This window comes from Cavia porcellus, unplaced genomic scaffold, assembly GCF_034190915.1.
Source record: "Cavia porcellus strain 051 isolate PalLab524CR breed Dunkin Hartley unplaced genomic scaffold, mCavPor4.1 scaffold_11, whole genome shotgun sequence".
Lineage (NCBI taxonomy): Eukaryota > Metazoa > Chordata > Mammalia > Rodentia > Caviidae > Cavia > Cavia porcellus.
The window spans coordinates 43,445,762-43,467,550 of NW_026947494.1; the positions used below are offsets into that span (position 1 = coordinate 43,445,762).

Here is a 21,789-nt window from a genome sequence, read left to right on the forward strand (position 1 = left end):
TGTGTATATTATGTAAGTGGATCGTATAGAACTGTTTTTTGTAAAATTCTGTGAAAGTAATGTTTCCTGGCATTTGAGGTTATTAATTGTTTTATTATTTCACAATCATTTGAAATAATATAGCATTTTTTCCATTCAAACTCCAAAAGTAACTCCATTGGAAGATAGTAGGATACTATGTAATGTCCTGAATGTTAATACTATCCTATTAAACAAAGCAGATTCCTATGTGGTCAGACTCATCAACATTACAAAGGGTGGTCATGTTAACAACCAATTCTAATAAGAATTCAAGATCCCCACTAGAGAGGGATTTATTCACTCATTTATTCCTTCACCCAACAAATACTTAGCAAGTATTTCTGCTTCCCAAACATTGTGCTAGTCAGTGGAGGATCTAAGAACTAAAAAGACAATCTGCTCTGCAGGAGCTCAGAACATACAAATGAAACTTGTTATAACAAAGACAAAAATTGTTATACCGGAGACAAAAACCTCACTCAGCCTTATTCAATAAGTCATTCAAAATTCCTGGTAGTCAGATTGCCCCACCAGGGTTATACTAAGCTGATAAGGCCTGATTCAACAGTATCCAAAGATTTTTTAAAAAGGAAGATCTAGATCACTAGATTTGTTCTGACCAGATTACTGCAGCTATTGCTGTACTAAAATCATATTGATGAATGTGAGCATGCTTACTCCTTCTAAGAATTATCTTTCTCACAGACCTTCGTAGAAACATCTGAGGCTAAGCAATATGAGCAGCAGAACTGTCTCGAGTCATTCTCCATTTCCCTCCACAAGAGATGATTCAGCTTTTTCCATGAATCATTTAAATGTTATATAATCAATGCATTATTTAATTCAATAATCACTATTTGATTTGGTGTGAGTAGCAGCAATCAATAGGTCTGTAGCCTAAATGGAATAAAGAGGGAAAGGGAGGTTTGCAGCTATTACCGGTTGCTTCCTCCTGCCTCCTTCCTCCTGAACTATTTCTCCTCTGCCATGCCATCCTGCCTTAGAGCCAGCTGACTATGGATTAAAACCTCTACAAACTGTAAATTAAAATCAGTTTGTCTCCTTTAACTTGTGGGTGTCAGGCATTGTGTCTCAGAGATAAGAAAGTAACTAAGACAAGATCATTGGGTAGGTTCTATAATTTGCCTTAACAAATGAGTTTCAGAGAGACTGTTGACTTGTCCCAGGTTACACAGCTAAGGAATGGTAAAACATAAATTCAAACACAGATAATTGGGACTGTTTGTCCTACTTTCGGGTTCCTGGGACTTGGCAAGCACTAACAAGTACTTTCTTCACTATCAAGAATGAATTAAAACTTCCCCTAAAGAATTCTGCCATCCAAATATGTTAATTTAAAGTCACACCGCCACCACCCACAACCACTACCAACACTCAGCACACTGGCTACCTTCTTCTGATACTCAAAGGTAGATGGAAAACTTAACTTTGTAGTAGCATGTTATTCCAGAGCATTCATGATGCTAGTTCATATTGAAATCAAAGAAACAAATTGGGATACCATCATCCCAGATACAAAGTGAAGAAAAGAGCATTAAACTAAAAATCAATGAATTTGATTCTATCTTTACTATAAGCTATGCAACCCTGACCAAGTCCTTTTATTTTACTGGACTCGCATTTCTTCATCTACACACAAATAACATGAACTAGACTAGCTACAAGGTTCCATGCCTCCTCAAAAATCTATAGTCCTGGGTTTGAAAATTCTTCTTAATTATCCTGCTGCTAAGGGAAGCAATATTTTCTCTTGCTTATTTTTGAGCCACTGACATGGCCCTGCTGCTGGAGTTCCCTCCTTTTGAAATGTCACATCATTTCCAAGCCACAGCCACAGAGGGTTGCTAGGTATCAGTATCAGAGACCAAATGGCAGAAGCAGAGCTCTAAAGAGCAAGTCAGCAACCACATGAGGCTCCTCACCCATCTCAGTTTCACAGGTTTGGCAGCCCCCAATTTTTCTTACACTAGGGAAGCGTATGGAAAAAGTATCTCAGCAAAGTCATTTTTCTTTTTCTAATAATATTTGCTGGTATCCAAGGAAATGGGAACTAGATGACAGGTCCTAAACATAGTGAGACTAAGCCTAAGAGAAATCAGAGGGTAAGCCTTATGTGTGATAGAATTCCTCTTTTGTAATTAATCTTTTCTTATGTAAGTTTTTAGCCGTATGCAAAAGTAGAGAGACTACGGTAATAGGTTTTCTTGAAGTCTTCACCCAGCTTCAACAATTTTCATTTCATGGCCAGCTTTGAGTCATATCTATCCCAATCTAGTATCCAGCTCTAAATTATTTCTAAGCAGATCTTCATCATCATGTCATGTCATCTGTAAACAGTCCGGTATGTAGTTGTAAAAGACTAGAACTCAGGACAGGAGTGGCACAGTCAAAAAGATTGATGCAGAAAAGAAAGCAGCAGAAGACTGGCACAGACAGAAGGGAGAGCAGAAAGCTAGAGAAGAGTGACGCAGATTAAAGGTTTAGCACAACACACTCAGCTAAAGTGGCATAGAAGGAGCAGACACATGCAGCTGCAGGGGTTATTGTGGAGGGAAGAGGACAGAGACTGGAGAACCCCTTCCAAGGAATAACAGAGCCTGGGTGCTAGACCAGTCCCATTTTGCTCTCCCGCTTCCCATACAGAGGCAAAAGCCTGTCATACCTGTAGGAACACACCTGAAACCCAGCAGAGTGCTAGCTACAGAGGGAATGAGGAGTCGTTTCAGTGATCTATCTGGATTCCTCAGCCTCTTCACTGTTTGGTGGTCAAAGAAACAAGTTGTTGAGGTGAGAAGGGGGTCTTAAGCATCAGTTGACACACCTGACCTCCCAGTTACAGCCACAGAGAACTGGAACTCAGCCCCCACAAGTACTGCAGGAAACGTCTCCATTTTTTAACTAAGGGGGAAAAGCATTCAATTGTGATAATAGTGTAAACAATATTGAAAGGACTCTTTACTTTCATGGTATTTTGTTTTTGTTTCTTTCCTTTCATCTAGCACTGTTTTCTGAATGAGCTGAGAGGTGCTAGTGTATTCTAGAAAAAGTATACAAGTCTGAGTCTAAGTGAGCTACACTACGTTTTCCCATGGCAAGGATTGTTTCATAGGAATAACTAAATTAGCTGTTTGGTTCAGTCATAAAATGGTCTCAACCCTCCTGTACCTTCAACCATGGTCCATGTAGCCCCTAGAGTATGATGACAATTTTGTGTTACAAGAGCATTGTAGTAGGTGTATACTATCACATTTATTCTTTAGAATATTTCTCCCAATGAATTATTAATTTTATGAGTTTGTTATATTATATATTGAGTACTTAACAGGGAAAAATATTTTAAAAGCCAAAATATTGAATTTAATATTTGAGTGTTTCTAAAAATAAAGCATCAAAATTTTTTTAAAATTTTTTTTATTTTTATTTTAAAGGGGTAAAATTAAACACAACAAAACAGGACATAAGAAAGCAATGTAAGAGATATAAATTTCAAAGCTAGACAACTTGAGATCTTCACTATCATATTGTCTCTTGTTTTCTTCCAAATAGTTGTCTATGTCTTCTCATACAGAGAATTCATACAAAACAACATAGTATAAAACTAATCTGAGCAGGCAGATGCAACATCACAAAGACCTACTACAACAACAGGAAAACCAAAAAGATGTCAACTATGCTCTACCAAAAAGGACAGGAAAACAGAACGTACATGCTATCAGTTTTTTGAGACAAGATCTTGCTGGCCTTGAACTCACTATGTAGGCCAAGCTGACCTCAAACTCATAACAATCCTCATGCCTCAGTGTCCCTCTGGCTTGCACCTCCATGACTAACCTAAAGAAATCTGAAAGGACACCAGATCTCTACAGTGTCATCTTATAGCATTTTGTCTGTTACAATTCCCAACACTGAATGGCAGTGTGGGCATTCCATCAAGCAGGTTTCACTCTGCCCCATCTCTTTGCATTTTCAGAGCTAGTTCTAACATCAAATCATTCCATTTTGTTTTGTGATCATGTTGTATTATTTTGACTCGTCAAATATGTATTCACATTACTGTTTTCTTTGTCATCTGAATAAAGGAGATCTTCATTCCTTGTGTCTATATTGACCAATTCTTGCTCCATTTCACTGTCACAGGAACTTGGATTCACACAGCCATCGTCAGAGTTATCATGCATGAGTCACTGGATGATTCATTTTTTACCTCCTCCAAAATCTCTGCATATCTGTGTTCCTGGTTTCTCTAGACACAGCTATCGTGAGCCACACCCACATTCAATATAGTACAGGACATGTTTCCATAATAGAAAAACATACATCTCCCCTGTGATGCCCAGGCAAACACACAAAACCTGTTACACAGAGCATTATTGGTTTGCCACTTTTGCACACATACACACACCTTGCCATATACCAAGAAGGTAAACACAAATTGCTTCCTGTATCCCCCAGGTGCAACTACTGAGACACACAACTGGCTCTATTACACTAAAGTACAAATTTGTAGTAGAAAAGCATGGGATGGATCTTTGTAACCCAATGTCCCAATGTCAAGTCCCAGGTTTAATATCCCTTCCCACTTTATGTTTACTTAATTCCCCTCTCACACTCTTTCACATCTATCTTCTCCTCTCCCCTTCTTTTGTGTTACATAAGTAGCATCAATGTTATGTGTTTTTATTCTATTTTTGCTTTCTTTTCTTCATTCTTTTGCTATATGGAAGTGCTTTTAGCACTACCAGAGGTAGGGAATCAGCAGTGTGCTAGTAAGAGATAAGACTTTTTATCTCTGTAATAAAAGCTAACACTTTTATCTCTGTAATTCTTTAATCACACTAGATGCTCCCTTGCCAAAGTTATTTCATAGGCTCAGCTAAATTAGTTTTTTGGTATGGTTGTGAACTGGATACAATCTCTCTTCACTACCACACTCCATGAAAACTCCATTACTCTCCCTTAACTTGCTTTCCCTCTCCTACCCTCTCATATGACCCAAATACTATCAGTACACTGTGTTTTCACATTTTGTTTTCTTTTTTGTTGTCATCTTTTCTTTTTTTCCTCTTCTAGATATATGTGGAGTGTTTACATATGTGAAATGGTAAATAAGAATTGATCATGATTTTATATAGTATTTTAATTGAAATTTCAGGATAAACTTCACAAAAAATTGTGAATTCAAATACAAGTGTTCTAACAGTGTATTGATAGACTCCAATCTTCTTACAGATCTCCTTGATCTCTAATTATATGTGTTTCTCTCTTCTTTTTCTTGCCATAAAATAACCTAGCAAACAGTTTTTCCCCTTCCCTCCATACCAGATATAAAAATAATTTCTTCAGAGGTCCATCTTTTCTCTTTCTTTTTGTTTTAAAGAAAAAAAGGCAACAAAAACAATGGTGTGAAACTTTAAAATAAGATTGTAGGAGAGAAACAATGGTAGTACACTGTGTATTGTTATCTTCTAAGTAATTGCTCATATTACAAGACATACATATGAAAAATTGATCAAACAATATAGGCACAAATCTTTCTTTTTCATCGAACTAATAGCAATTAGTAGTATAGTTATCTTAATTATTTTGTGTGTGTGTGTGTGTGTGTGTGTGTGTGTGTGTGTGTATATAGATAGGTAGAGAGATATTTCCCTTTCCCTTCATCTTGTTTCTTTATTTCAGTTCTTTATTTCAGTTTATTTCTTTTTTCTTTTTTCTTTCTCTCTAAACTGTTACCATCAGTTTGCTCTTCTTTTTTCTTCCTAGTATCTTACACATCTAGCATATTCTTCATTGCCTTCCTCAGTCTTGAAAAAAGAGTAAAAGTTTTAAAACAAATTTTATATTGATGTATGTTTGGTTCTGTAAATGGAAATATAACTGATAATTGTTCTCTCCTTGCATCACAATGACTGGGTTGATTAGGTGCATGAATACTAAGATATAACCAAATTCAAGGACACATCACAGGGAGACCTACACTAATTAATGTGATAACCACAGTAGAAGCAGAGTTGTCTAGCCTAACAATCTTAAACCCTCAACATAAAAGTACTAGAAATATGATGAAATAATGTGACAAGATACCTCCAAAATCTCAACTGATTTCATGGGCACTACAGTTAAGGAAATTTCAATAAAAGAACTCCAAAACCAAATGTTACAGAGAGTAGCTAAGATGGCAGATGGATAAGCAGCAGGCTACAGAGCATCCCTGAGAGAGACAACTCAGATGCCAGAATAAAACATCCTGGAGAGGTCCAGACAGAGGGAGATGGATCCTCTTGACCCAGGAAGAAACTAAAAGGAAAAGAGCTGGTCAAACATGCAATCCCGGGGCTACCATTGGAGCAGCTAAGATTAGTGGCTATGGTGCTCTCAAAGAGCTGCCCAAACTCACACCATCTGGACTTGCCAGAGCTACCAAATTCACACTGCCCCAACTTGTCAGAGCCACAGATGCGCTGAAGATGGAGGTCATTGAGCCCAATGGAAAACGGAGCCAGCAAGGGACCTGCATTCCCAGAGTGTGACTAAGAGCCTCCCATGGGAAAGGGGCAACCAACTGGACATGTTAGAATTGGGCAGGACAGGCCTAAACTAGGAATGGCAGTGACTTCAGTTGGTTACTTCCTTCCCAGAGCAGATTGGTGGGATGTGCTTGGCCTGGGTCATGCCCTGACTGGAACCCAATAAGTCATCCTAAACTGATTCCATACATGTAGCACACACTAATGCAGTGAAGGCCCCTGAAGGTTAACTGGCCCGGAAGGGAGAGGCCAGCATATGTCGCCCCTGCTTGCACCTCAATGACCAACAGCAAACAGGAGAGGGCAGAAATCCCTGGCCAGCATGCTTCAGAAGAACCATAACCAACAAGGAAAGGGGCTGGGACCTCCACTATACACCTGTATGGAAGAAACCAAAAACATGACAAGAGAAAGAAATAAGAAAAAGCCTCCAATCTCCAACCCTGAGAATATTGATCCAGGAGTGGTAAATACAAAAGAGATTGAGGGAAGCAAACATGCAATATCAAACATGGCATCAGCAGACATAAAGATATATCTTTGGGGCCTCATAAACCAGCTCAAAACTGAAATATTAATTCAAGTAAAGCAAGATATAAGTAGATTAATTTAAAAAATGCTAAACACCTCTCAAGACACAGACACAATAATGGAGGAACTCAAAAACAGGAGGAACAAAAAAACAAGAAACATTCAATGAAGAATATAAAGAAAACCTAAAATACATGAAGAGAATTCAAAGCGATTACCCAGAAATTAAAAATTCTATGAAAGCAGGCAAAACCACTTGAAAGAAACAAAAGACAGACTACCAAAACTTGAAGATAGGTTTGCAATGAGTGATCATGAAAGGAAAGATCTTTTAAAAATAACAAGGAAACAGGCAGTAACAATACAAACACTAGAAGACAACAAGAGGATCTCTAACTTAAGAATAAAAACCATGAGTGAAGAAATAGGAGTAAAAACAAAGGAAATACAAAGGCTATTTTACAGAAATAATTAAAGAAAACTTCCCAAGCATAGGAAAAAGGAATGATATTCAGATATATGAGGCATACAGAACTCCAGACACCTTACAACCAAAACAGAGCTACACCCAGACATATAATAATCAAGATACCAGAAATTCAATATAAGAACAGAATATTAAAAGCTGTCAGAGAAAAGAAACAGATCACCTATAAAGGAAAACTCATCAAAATCACAGCAGACTTCTCAATACAGACATCAAATCAAGAAGAGGTTGGAATGAAGTATTCCAAGCACTGAAAGAAAATAACCTCCAGCCCAGATTGATGTACCCTGAAAAACTGTCTCTAGAAATTAATGGAGAAATAAGATGCTTTCATGACAAACAGGAACTGGGGAATTTATGATCACCAATCCACCCCTACAGAGAATACTAAAGGACATTCTAGAGAGAGAGAAAAAAATACCAGGATTTCAGGAACAGTGGCAGAGAAAACTCAATGAATGGGGCAGACAGTGGAATGAAGAAGAAAAATAGACAACCAATGGAAGAAAAATAGCATAGCAGAGATGAGGCAGAAAGATTGGCTATAATCTCTAACATGGATGGCTTTGATACACTAAAAAAAAAGAAAAGAAAAGAAAAAAGAAACACAGGCAGTGTAGATCAGGAGGTAGGGTTCACTAAGATGCTCTGTATAGGAAATATAATTGACCTTTGTTAAATAGAATATAAAGAGTTTGTGGACCAAAAAATCAAATATGAGAAAACAATGCTCTATGTGACAGAGAACCAGAAAGAAATAGGGGCTACTTGATCAGCACCTGCAGATAGGCTTGAAAGACAGGATACTTACCTATGTGCAGTACAGAACTACTCAGCTATAACAAAGGAAAACCTTGAGGCTTTTGTAGGTAAAGGAATACAACCTGAGATCAAGTACAGGAGTGAGAAGGTTCGGAACCAGTTAGGTAAATAGCAGGTTGCCCCCCAATCTAAAAACAGGGAGTTGTTGGGACCCAAAATGTGCAGCACCCTGTGGGAATGAAAGGAGAGGAATAGTCTTTAAAAAGAAGGCAAAGGATATTGTTAATAGAGTATCAGAATTTAAAACCCACATTGCTCACACCACTCTATTTAGATGGATTATATTCTGTGTACTTGTACTAGATTTGAGGGCACAGACAGCTATCCCAAAAATAGCAGGATATAGTATGGTAATATCCTTAATTTCTCATTAACTTAATCTGAAGCCCTGTATAACTTATACTGTTTTATCATGACTGATCTTAGTTGAATCTGGTTTTTTAGGTTGCTGTTTTGTATTGACAGATTTTATTCAAGTCTATTATGATTGATAGTATCAAGTCTGAGCGTACAGGCAACTACACTGAAGGTGACAAGATTCACTAGGATACCCATTCTGGTTTACCTGCTTTTGAAGTTTTACACTGTATACAGTGTTTCATTTTTATTAATATTGTTATGTACTGCTTTATTCAATTATTCTATGCTTGATGATATGGACAATTCTATTGAAGATAACAAGAGATAACACAGTAACCACTGTAGATCACTTTGTACTGTGGTTTTATACGACTTTTTCATTTCATGTTTTTATAGGAATTTGTTTTGTTTTGTCTTGCTATACTATGTTTTTCTCTCTAATACAGAAAGGATAGAAATACATGTAGAGACTCTTGCATGCGTAGAACCTATAAATATAAACAGTTTATGAGAACTGATTATATAACACATGATGAAATAAACAACTACTTTGAAGAAAAAGAGACACTACAGTACCCAGCGCTGATTCTGAATGTCATGATGTGAAATCCAGAAATACTATTATTCTTTGTTCAGAGTGATTTTAGCCTGTTTTGCTTTGTATAATTTCAACATACAAGAAGGTATGGACAGCTATTTTGAAGAGAATGAGAGACACTATGACAGCATTGTTGATTTCCCTAATGTTGGTCTTGAAGACCTAAAACGCCTTCCTCATCCTGTTCAGATCAGCTCTATACTATGTTGTTTCATGTGAATTCTCTGTATGTGAAGATATAGATAATTATTTGGAAGAAAACAAGGCATAATATGACAGATATTGAAGATCTCTGATTGTCTTGCTTTGAAATTTATGTCTCTTACCTTGCTTTCTTATGTTCTGTTTTGTTGTGTTTAATTCTGCCCTCTTTAAAATAAAAAATAAAAAACCCAAATGTTCAAATGTTTGAAAAGATCAAAAAAGAAATGAATAAGTAAAAATATAAGATGTTTCCTAAACTCACAGAGACTATAAGTAGGCAGAAAAACAGTTTAGTTAATAAGATGTTCAACAAGCTTAAAGTCACAGCTAATTGGATTAAAGAAAACCATGTCAGATATAAATGAGCACTTCAGTAAAGAGCTAGAAATTCTAAAAAACAATAAGCTGGGTGTGGTAACAAATGTCCATAATTCCAGCACTTGGGAGGCTGGGACAGGAGGACCACAAGTTCTAGGCCAGCTTAGGCTACATAGTAAGCTCCAAGTCAGCCTGAACTGTATATATTCTATCTCAAAAAAAAAAACATCAGAAACCCTGGAAATAAAAAAACTCTTTAAAGTCATGCCAATAGGCAGGATTAATCAGAGGAGACAATATCAGGATTTGATAACAACAATGATGTAGTAGATCACTTACTCAGGGTTACAGTTTATGTTTAGATGGTCCCAAAGCTTCTTGCAGTCACAGGTGGAGTTTGAGGGTAGGTGATTAGGTTGTAGAGGCAAGCTACTCATCAATAAATTAGTCCATTGATGAGTTTCTAGCTAAATGTGATGTTGGGAGATGAAGCCCTGTTGGAAAAGATGAGTCACTGATCACACGGCTTGGAAGTGTGTCTCCCTCCCTCCTCTCCTCTCTGTCTGCTTCCTCACTGCCATGCCAAAGCAAGCCTCCTCTACCATGCCCTTTTGCCTTGGATCCAGCCAACTGAAATCCCTAAAAACTGTGAGCCAAAATAAACCTTGCCTCTCTTGAGAGTGTGAGGTATTGTGTCCCAGCAGTGAGAAAGTAACTAAGAAATTTCAAGATATTCTAGAAACAAGAAATTATTAGAAGCTGATTCAAGAGCTCCTGGAAGACTCTAAAATTAAAAACCTAAGAATTATAGGTGTCAATGAAAGGCCAGAGAAGGAAACCAAGGGTATAAAAAAAAATTCAATAAAACCATTGTTAAAAACTTCCCAAATTTAGAAATTGAAATGAATATCCAGATAAATAAAGAATTTAAAACCTCAAATTTACACAATCAGAAAAGAACTTTTCCAGGACACATCATAGTCAAGTTCTCAAATATTAAGAACAAAGAAGGAATATTAAAAGCCATTAGAGAAAAAGATCAAGTAATTTATATAAGCAAGCCTATCAGAATAACAGTAACTTTTTCAACATGAAACTAAGAGATCAGGAGAACTTGAAATGAATTTTTTAAGTCCTAAAACTATTTCCAATTCAATTACCATATCCTGACAAAAATTATCCTGAAAACGTTACATAAAAATACAAACCTATTACAAAGAGACTCTAAATGAATACATGACCACCAAACTACTATTGCAGAAAATACTCAAAGGAATTCTAAGCAGAGACAGTGAGGCCAATATCACCATAAAGCTCAAAGAAAAGAACAAGTCTAACTGAAAGAGTTGTTAAGCAAAAGGAATCAGCACTAGAAAAATAATACTATGACAAGAATCAGTAAATATTTTCAGTAATAATACTCAGTACAAAAGGTTATAACTCTCCAACCAGAAGACAAAAACTCAGAATGGCTCAAAAACCAAAACCCAGCTATTAGTCATTTACAAGAGACAGATTTTATCCACAGAGAAGTAAAGAGACTGAAAGTTAAAGGATAGAAAATAATTCTCCATGCAACTGAATACTGAAAGCAAATAGGCATCACTATTCTATTTTCTGACAAAGTGGACTTCAAATCAAAACTAAGACGCAAAAGAGGCAAGAAGGTTGTGATATATTAGAAAAAGGAATAATTCAACGGGAAGAGATAACAATTGTAAATATTTATGTATTGAATGTCAATGCATCCAATTTCATAAAGCAAAAACTACTTGACATAAAAGAACAAATACAATGCAATCGTAGTACAGGACTTCAATACCCTACTCTCTCAAGTAGATGGGTCAACCACAGAAAAAATCCAATAAATAAATACCAGAATTGAACCATACCACTAAACAAACTTTGCAGAAATATGCAAAATGTTTTATTCAACAGCAGAATACACATTCTTCTTAAAAACCCACAGAACTTTCCCAAAATAGACAAAATCTTAATCTATAAAGCATGCCTAAATAAATACAAAGAATCGAAATAATCTCTTGCATACTATAAGATAACAGAAGAATGAAATAGGAAATCAACAACAAAAGAAACCGCAGAATTTATGCAAACACATGGAAATTAAATAATACATTCTGAATAATCAGCAGTTCACAAAAGAAATTAGGAAAGAAAGTTAAAATTTCCTAGAATCAAATGACAGTGGCAGTAAAACACACCAAAACTTCTGCAACACAGTGAAAGTAGTTGTAAGAAGGATGTTTGTAATACCTATGTGTTGATTCTTAAGGTCCTAGAAAAACAAAAACAATCTCCATAGTGAGATCTAAAGTCTTGACTAGACTGAGGCTCAGTTTTGGTTAGGGTATGGTGTGTCTCTGTTAGGAACACATAATGCCTATCTGTCTTTCTTGGCAGGAGGCTAAAGCTACTGATCATATCCTAGAGCAGTCCATTGGCATGTCCCTTATTGGAGTCTTGTTTCTAGTCCTTTTTTTTTTTTTTTTTTTTTTGACAAAGCTAAGAAAAACATTAGGTTTTATTTTGGTTTGTTTGAGGGAGGGATAATGTGGTTTTTAAAACGTATTACAAATTCATAAAATATGTAGTCTATAAGTCCATAAGAAATTTACCGAAGTACATAAGATATTCACCTAATTTCAAACCTTCATTTACATCTTTTTGTCTCATCTTGAAATCACAGTTCTTCATAAACACAATGAAAAAAATGCTTATTTGTGTTTTCATAAAAGACACACAGAATGACAACTCTACCACCATCATCAAAAATATGATGATTTAAAATAGTTTAAGGATTTTTGGGGTGAGAAGTTTGTTTGTCTGTTTGTTGTATAAGGAATTTTTTTCTTTGGTGTATATCCCACTAAGAATTTACCATCAAATTCCTGTGGTTTAAAGTCATTTAAATTTAAATCAAATCTATAAAATGTATGCAGAGAAGTATAAGCTTGATCACAGTATTATATCTTCCCTTTTCACTAGGTAATTATATTTCTATTTTAATAAAATTTATTTCTATTTTATCTTTTTAAAATATTTATTAAATTTTAAGATTTATTCTTATATGTATATATACCTTATATGATAAGGTTGTTTGGGGGCGGGTACTGGGGATTGAACTCTTGAATGCACATACCAGGCAGGCCCTAGTGCTACTGAGCTAAATCTCTGGCCCCTGTGATTACGTTTTTCACATAATTTTATCTACTTTTACTTTTTTAAAACACTATAATCTAAAGAGAAATCAAAGATCGCAGTATATAGAGATATTCTTCATTTCTTTTACAGCTGCAAGGTACATAGTGTGCAAATATACCAACAAATTAATCAATCACTCTTACTGATGGAAGTTTGGATTATCCTCAGTCTTGTTTGATCTCAAATATGTTATAGTAAATGAGCTTGCTTTCTCTTTCTTTCTCTCTCTCCATCTCTCTCAATTTTCTCACATAAAAAGGTAAGGGAGAAACACTTCCTGTCTCATTTTTCAACCTTTGTGTCTTCCACACCCTTGTGTCTCTAAAGGCTGGTACAGATTTTAACACATGGTAGTTGTTAAATCCATATTTGTTGATCAAAGAACACAGTCTTTCATAAGTATTTTACATAATTTACAATTATCATATGAATGAAGATAGGTAACTATTATGAGGCTAGTGCAAATGATACGTTTGTGGACATTTTATATAGTCAAAGACTGATTTACCTTTAAAGAAGCTAGCCTAATATATTGTGAATCCAGAAACTTATAACCAATGCATTACAAAAATGCATTTTTAAAAAAAGATATTCTCTGCTATCATTTAGATGTGCGTTGAGTGCTCCCTAAGGATGCATAGTGATAAAAGGCTTGGTTTCATGATGGACTTGGGAGATGACTAGAACCTTTGGGAAATGGGAACTAATGGGAAATCTTTAGGTTAGTAGGGTGAGGTATTTCTTGTGTTAACTCCTTTGATGGTCCTTCTGAAAGAATTTTTTTAAAAAGGAAAAATAAGATAAAATTCAAGAGAAAGACTGATACTCTACGTTCTCATTCTCTCTCTTTCTGTCTCTCTGTCTCTCTGTCTCTCTCTGTCTCCCCCACCCTCCCCTTCACATCTCAAGATGCAACGGCTCTCCCCAACATGAGCTCCTTCCATTGCTGTTCAACATCTACCATCAGTTGCTCACCAGAACAGTTCAATGCAGATGCCATGCCCTGGAACCCCAAAACTGTCTGTTATTTTATTATAGTGACAAAACCTGACTAACACATTCTCTGTGAATTAAATCTTGATTTCCCTTTCTCACCCAATTTATTTTTTTTCAAGGGATCAGTACTGATAGTAACCAGTGTGAAAAAGAGAATAGAGTCTTGTTTCTAGACACAGTATGTGCTTCCCAGATAAACATGCCAGTCATCATCAAAGGGTTAATGATGGTGTGGTTCTCTCATCAAGGTCTACACAATTTAATAGCATTTTAATTGTTTCATTGTGCTATAATTCATGTATTTCTGTGAAGTCCATCTTTCCTGTTGGAACTGAAGTTCTTCATGTGTAGAGACCACATCATATCTGTTTTGTTCTAAGCTCTACCTGCCATGCCTCACTGTGAGCCTAGCACATAGTAGATGTCCAATAAAAATTTGCCTAAAAATGGATAAATCCAATGCTTTAACAAAAAACTCCCATAAGGCCTCCTAAGATACCTCCTTTCTAATAGGATTAGAAGCGATTCACTACACCTCCCCTCATGCCCTTATGGGGGGAACAGCTCCCTGCCACTAAGGGGGTAAAGACCCCATCCTCCAGTAGGGAGCCTGGGAAGATTCATCACAGACAGGGCAGTAGTCAGGGATCCCTAACTTGGTTTTCACTGGCCTAGTAAAGGAAAGTAGGATGCAAAGTGGTGTTTTGTGGTATTCGGCTAAAGAAGAACATTGTCTAAAAGTTTTGTCTTGCTAGCCCTTAGTTTTGTCTTTTCCTGGCCCTTAGGTAATAGACAGCAAGCTTTAGCTGGGGTCTTGTGCTCATTCCTGTTTTAAGTTTGCCAGTTACCACAGCAATAAGTCTGGGTTATAAGGCAGAATGAAAGCCCGAGACGCTCACCACTAAATTCATTAGGTGACAAGGTCCAATATAGTCCATATTCTTCCCTCCAATTTTCTACTTATGTTTGATTTTATATAATATTCAGGAAAAGAATAAGGAAATGTATATCTACTCCAAGAGGAACAGAGCAAAGTATCCTTATCTTTCTTGAATTAGAAGCCTTTGCATTATAGGTTTTAAATTCTTCTCTCCTAACATTGATATGTAAAGCAGTATTTTATCATTGGCTAAAATGGACACTGGCTATACCCTTTTTCATTTGCTAATTCAGTGAGAATTCAGTGGATCTTTGCCAACTCTGAATCAGTCAATTAATGTACAAGAGCCCACTGTTGCAGACCAGCAGAAGAGAAAATGCAAAATGATGCTGGCTATAATACAGATATATGCAAATAGTTAGAGAAGGTGGAAGAGAAAGCAATACACTAGGGTGACGTAATGGTGAAGGTGGAGCAAAGTGAAGAAAAAGTAAGTGTGGAGATAGATCATGTAAGATTTGCACGAAGACCAGAGCTGCAGTTTTCCTGAAGAAAAACTCATGCAGACTACAGTGGATGGATCACATATTTCCCCCTGGGTTGTGCAGAATTGAGACTCCTTCACTTCTAAGTTGTTAAGATTGCCTCTGTTTAGGTTTCTAAAATGGTTGAATCATTGGGTCAAAGAGCTGAAAGGTGGTTTCCAGTGGCTGGTAGAAGAGTAAATGAGATTTCCTAGTCACAAGACATAAATTTTCATTTAAGCAAAATAAGCTCAAAGATCTTCTGCATAACATATATATGTAACAATAGCAATGTATTATACACTTAAGAGGATAAAGTTCATGATGTGTTCTTACCACAATATTTTTTAAAAATTCATAATACCCTCTTTATCTAGCCAAAGTGATTTCAGCCAACAAGATTGTCAATTTTAGGTTCCCCAGACATTCCTGTAATCATATCTCCCCTAAAAAGAAAGCATCACTGCATTTTTTTCAAACAATTAGTGGTCCATTTGAGTCTGCCAGCTTTTAAAGTCCCAGCAACATTTTGCCATGAAGCTTATTTATCTTACTACTGTCCTAGAAATAAAAGTGGTAAAATAAAATAGTGAGAAAGTAAATAAATAAATATATTAAAGCTGGAAGGAAAACCTAAGACTCCACACTTAATTTTATCACAAGAAGAGGATCCACACATGAAGGATGTGGTCTGAAATTGATGAGGTTTGGCCAGAACAACATGTTCATCTGACAGGCCACAAAAGCAGCAGCTATAATCCAAGGAAGGAGTTAGCCCTCCAATGTCAACCAACATTGTTGTTGTGGACTCTTCTGGACTAGCTGTTCCCTCACTATGGGTTATTTGATGTCCTTTGACCTGACGCAGGACAACAAACCTTATTCTAATAATCTGATTTACTGTTCATGCTTTAATAGAGAAGGGGGAACAGCGAAGATCTATAGAATATTTTCCCAGAGTTGCATGTTAACTCTCTAACTTATGATACAGTCATGTGACATTTGCTGAGTGTACAATATCACAGTTTAAAGGTTCAGGGGAAGGAAAGTATATTGCACTGACCCATGTTTTGCTTACTATGTTTTTTTCTTCTTCCTGATATTTCAGGATTCCTTCTTTATCATTTCTGTTTTGTTTAGAAAACTTCCTTTGGCCATTCTTTAGGGTAGGTCTGCTGACCTCAAAGTCTCTCTTAGTTGTCCTTCATATGAAAATGTCTTGATTTCCTCTTCATTCTAACAGTTTTGGTTTTTTTTTTTTTTTACTGAATAAAGGACTCTCAACTTCCAGTTTTTTTCTTTTGACACTTAAAAAATGTTGCACCATTTCCTCCTGCCATCAATTGTTTCTGATGAAAAATAATCTGTCATTTGCATTGTTTTCTTCTCTTGCTATTTTCAAAATATTCTTTTCCCTTTATTTTATTTCATTTAATTATTTTTATGGTATAGGGGATTAAACCTAGGCTCTTAATCATATGAGGCAAGTGCCTCACTACTAAGCTACATCACCAACCCTTCCTCTGCATCTGGTTTTAGAAATGTGTAATATAATGGATCTTACAGTGATCACACTGCTAGATATCTTACCCAAGACCTTATGACATCATACTATAGAAATACACAGACACCAGTATTTATTTCAGCACAACTAATAGCTAAATCCAGAAAACAGTCCATATACCTAACAAATGATAGATAAACAAAACATGGTATCTGTAAATAATGGAATCATACTCTGCTATAAAGAATGGTAGGTGAGAAACAGGGATTGAGCTCAGTGGCACAGCACCTGCCTAACAAGTGTAAGGTCCTAAGTTTGATTCCTAGTACCCCCCCAAAAAAAAGAATGACAAATGTGAGACATATATACAAAAATGGATGCACTTAGAAAAATACAATGTTAAGTGAAATAAATTGGACACACAAGCTTAAATGCTGTATGAATTTTGAGTGAGGCTAAGTACAACGAGAAGAATACAGGATGAATAAAAGGAGATGGATCTCTTGCAACAGGGAAGTGATCCAAGGGAAAAAGCACAAGGGGTGAAGAGGAGGAGAAGGGGAGTGTGACTGTGTTAGTCAGTTTTCCTGTACTATAACAAAGTATCTTAGATATCACTTAGTATAACAAGGTATCTGAGATAATCAACTTATAAGAGAGATTTGTTTTCACAATTTTGATGGTTTTAGTCTATGATCATTTGGCCCCATTGCTTTTTTTATAGATACATAATTTAATATTTATTATATGCATTTTACATACATTATTTTTCAACAGCTGTACTTTTGCTTTGTGGTATAACCTTTAAAATTTGCTGACTCATAGTTTATAAAACAAAAACCTTACAAAACTCATCAAAATTTTCAAACTGATCAGAAAAGTTTTTTGGAAGACTAGAAAAAATACTTTATTGTCTTAATCATGCATTATACAAACAAAATCTTTAGTTAAGCACATCTAAAAAAAGTAAAATGAGGAAATCTAGTTCAAATACAGCAGATTCTGTATTCTGATTCAACTATTTTTGTACCCTATTGGTAATGTAAATAAAATTTTACTCCAAGCCAGCATCTCCCAAGATCCATGCCATATTGGAACTTAGGGCACTGGGAAACCAAGCAACCAGCTCACCTCCCTGGTAAGTGGCCATGAGCCTACCAGCATGCAGGCTGAGAATCAAACATCACATCCCCCACTCTCACGTTACAAATGAGAATCAGAGGTCTGAGCATCTCTTGGGAGGTTGACCATATACAATAAAGCAAATAGGGGAGATTTCCTTCTACCATCTCTTTGAAGGCAAATATTGTTATCACTGTTTTGCTTTGTTCTGATTATATTCCTCTATTCAATATTCTGTTTTGAAAAGTTCTATAATGTTCTGTATTTGGTTTGATTTTGTACACCTGATTTGAAGAACAACTATTGTGAAGACAAGGAGATATACTAGGGTACCTATTACTGTTATCCCAGTAACATGTTGTGATGTTCTGTACCAATTTCACTGCACTGTCTCAACTGGCTTTGTTCTGTCTTGTTCTGTTGTATTTCACTACCTTCAAAATAAAAAAAAAAATTGTACTCCAAATATTTTTAAACAAGAAAATTTTGTTCAGAATGATGACATCTTGGATTTGTAGCTTAAACTGTAAAATATTCCATTTCTAATCTATTTTAAACTAGTCAAAGAATCTCAAAATAGATATACAGGTTTCTTTAGCACATTAACAGACTTAAAGAAATGAAAAGACTTATAAAAACTAGAATTTTATCCAAACTTTGTGCGACTAATGCTAAAATATTTTGTTTTCCTTTTATTTTTAAGGCAAAATAAATTTAAAGGGGAATCTGTGGCATTCTACTGATAAACATAATATTACTAAGAGATGAAAAAAAGCTACTCTTGGAGCTCATTTCCTCCCATCAAGACCAACACATTCCTAACCCTAAGGCAACACACAGAGTCCTCCCCCACCAGGAAAAAAAAAAAAAAGTCTGTAAGATTAGACTCCACATTGACTCAAATACACCTAAAAAAAAAAAAATACACTCAGCACATATCCAGTACAATTACTAGAATCCTTTTGCTTTCTGTCCCACAAAGTACAGTAATTACAGTTAAGTCAATGAACCTAACATTAAGAGGTAATTTCCACTACTTTATGCCTGCCCCAAATGCCTACAGCAGGCAGATCACATTTAGTGACATATCCAGAACCTTTGATGGCAGTGATGCAAACCTTCCTTTTATCCAAGAAAATCTTTTGTCATGATGAGAGTTTCTATTGATCCACACAAATACTTTAGCAAGGGCATCAGCTCCTGCACTGGTAATATATGTTTTTGATTAATGGAAAGCAAACTCATAAATTGATTCATCCAATATCTTCCTATGAACTGTTATTTCTTGCTATCTAAATTCCACAATCAAATTGAACAGTCATGACTTCCAGGCATCAAACAGATGCCATTAAGATCTACCGCTAGGCTTGTAAAAGCATCTAAATGAGCTACTATAGATTGGATTGTTTTATGTTTTATTGTCAAAAATCCAATGTATCAATCTTCATCAGCAGTTACTGTAACAGGAAGTGTAGGATGACTACTACTCTGTTAATGTGATTACCGGACTGTAAACCTAAATCTACCTGTGATGAAAGTATTACTAATGTTTGTGATCTTTTTAAATCATAAATTACTGCACTACCAGTGTTGAAAGAGGTCATCATATGCACTGGATCACTACAAAGTCAACTGATGTAGGTATTCCATGCTCCTTGTCTCCATTGTAAGTGCAAATACATGACAACTTTTCTTGTGGATTCCATAACCTAATAGTGCCATCTGCTGAACAAGGCAGTAATTGATTCTTTATGCCATTCTAGGCATGACCCCACCCTGCATCTGTATGAGCAACTGAAGTGCATCTACAACATTTGGCTCGTATGTATCACACAGATTCACATTAGGACTAGGCATATTTCACCACTGAATAGTTAAATCAATACCACCCCTAAAACACTGCTCTTCATTAGAACTAATAGCTAATGACAGAATAGGGCCTACATGTATAAAGGCACTCTTTTTAGCAGGAACTGTTTTTTGCAAGTTCCAAAGTTTCAGGGTCTGGTCCTCAGAGACAGTAAGCAGGTTCTACAGGATGAAAAGCTAAAGCCCATATTCCATCAAAATGGCTCCATAGGGTATACGTGAGATTTCAGGTCCTCCAGAAGGCATCTTTATTGTCAGACAAACCATAACTATAGTCTGCATCTTTGTTACTATCAAGTCTGCAAGATCTCCACACACTTAAGAAAACCCCCGCACACTTAAGAAAACACCATCAGAATCCATAATAAATGACTTCCCTCCTCCAGATGGAAACATTATTGGTTCAGCCCACTCTGTTCCATCCCTTGAACTTGATCTTCCCCAGCTCCTTCACCATCTTCAGCAGTCACTGAAAAATCAAATTCCTTCAGGGCTTCCTCAGTGTTTAGATCTCCAGTTAGGTCAGTAGCTAAGTTTGCATTATCTATTTTCTGTTTATTCATCCAATGTTTGTCTTTTCCTTCAATCATGCATTTTCTTCTTCATCACTGCCATCGCATTTTCTGAGAAATTGAATGTCTCAAGAACATCACCAGAGGTCTTTCGATTTCTTGTTCTTTTTTCTTAAAAGATTCACTACCATTCAGGATTTACTCTAAATTCTTTGTTTCTATGGATCCATTTGGTTTTGAATTAGTAATGACTTTATATACCTGAGACCACACATCTAATATTGTATCTGTACAATCTACTTCCTGAAGACACTTTTTTAATAGCTGTCTGCCTTCCTTCCATGTTAACTGGCTCTTGTGAGGTGCTGTGGGAGCCTCTGTGTCTTTGGTTTCTTCTGATTCGAAAGTAGGCATTTCAAGTCACCTTGGCTCAGTTCTATGCCATACTTTAATTTGTGGTATTTTGCCCTTTCTTGTTTTAACGCATACTCTTAACATCTTTATTTTTCTTACTAAATCCTTCAAATTCTCTTGATCTTTTCTTTTTCCTTGTAAAAAATACTATCCGTGCCGGTAGTTCAGCCTGCTCCACCTGGTAGTTCGCTTGCTCTATCTGAGCCGAGCCCCTCGTGCTGGATGTGGTGCAGTACCCCAGGGATAGTGTACAGCTGTGGCCAGGACAGCTCGGGCCAGCCAGGGACCATTCCCTCGGAGGACCTCCGCTGCCCACCGCTCCTCTGCCCCCAGACGAAAGGCTCAAGTGCCCCCAGACCTGTGCTGCTGCCAGGAAGGGGCTGCCATCCACGGCCGCCACCTCCGGCTAGCCAGTCCATTGTGTGTGGGGCCCGGGCCAGGATTTCGCGGCGCCAACTGCTGGGCAAAGGACTGGGAGGTGGTCCTGCAGGGAGAGGTGCGGGAAGGGGACCGCTGCTGTGCGCCTGCCAGGGTGCAACAGGGAGCTGCAGGCCGTCTCCACTGCAGTCCCGCCTCCATCTGCCGTCTCTCTTGCTAGCTTTTAGGGACCCCATTGTTTTTGAGTCAGTGGTGATAGCACATCACGGGAGAGTGTGGAGGAAAAAAGCACTCACCTCATGGTCCGAAAGAGAAAAGAAGGGGAGGGGGACTGGGGGGCGGACAAAGACAGATGTTACATCTTGTGATCACAGAATGAGATCGTGTTTCAAAAATCAGGATAGCCCATTAGGCAACATCCGTTGAATGCTCACAAAGTTCATGAAAGTGAAAAGCACACTGCAAAGAAAGACTGTTAG

At 36.8% G+C, this 21,789-nt stretch overlaps 2 pseudogenes; both read right to left on the reverse strand.

The window, feature by feature from the left end:
* Positions 1–19,194: 19,194 nt before the first annotated feature.
* LOC100727587 (striatin-3-like) lies at positions 19,195–20,288 on the reverse strand (annotated as a pseudogene).
* A 36-nt stretch (positions 20,289–20,324) lies between these two features.
* LOC134470324 (striatin-3-like) lies at positions 20,325–21,546 on the reverse strand (annotated as a pseudogene).
* Positions 21,547–21,789: the final 243 nt, after the last annotated feature.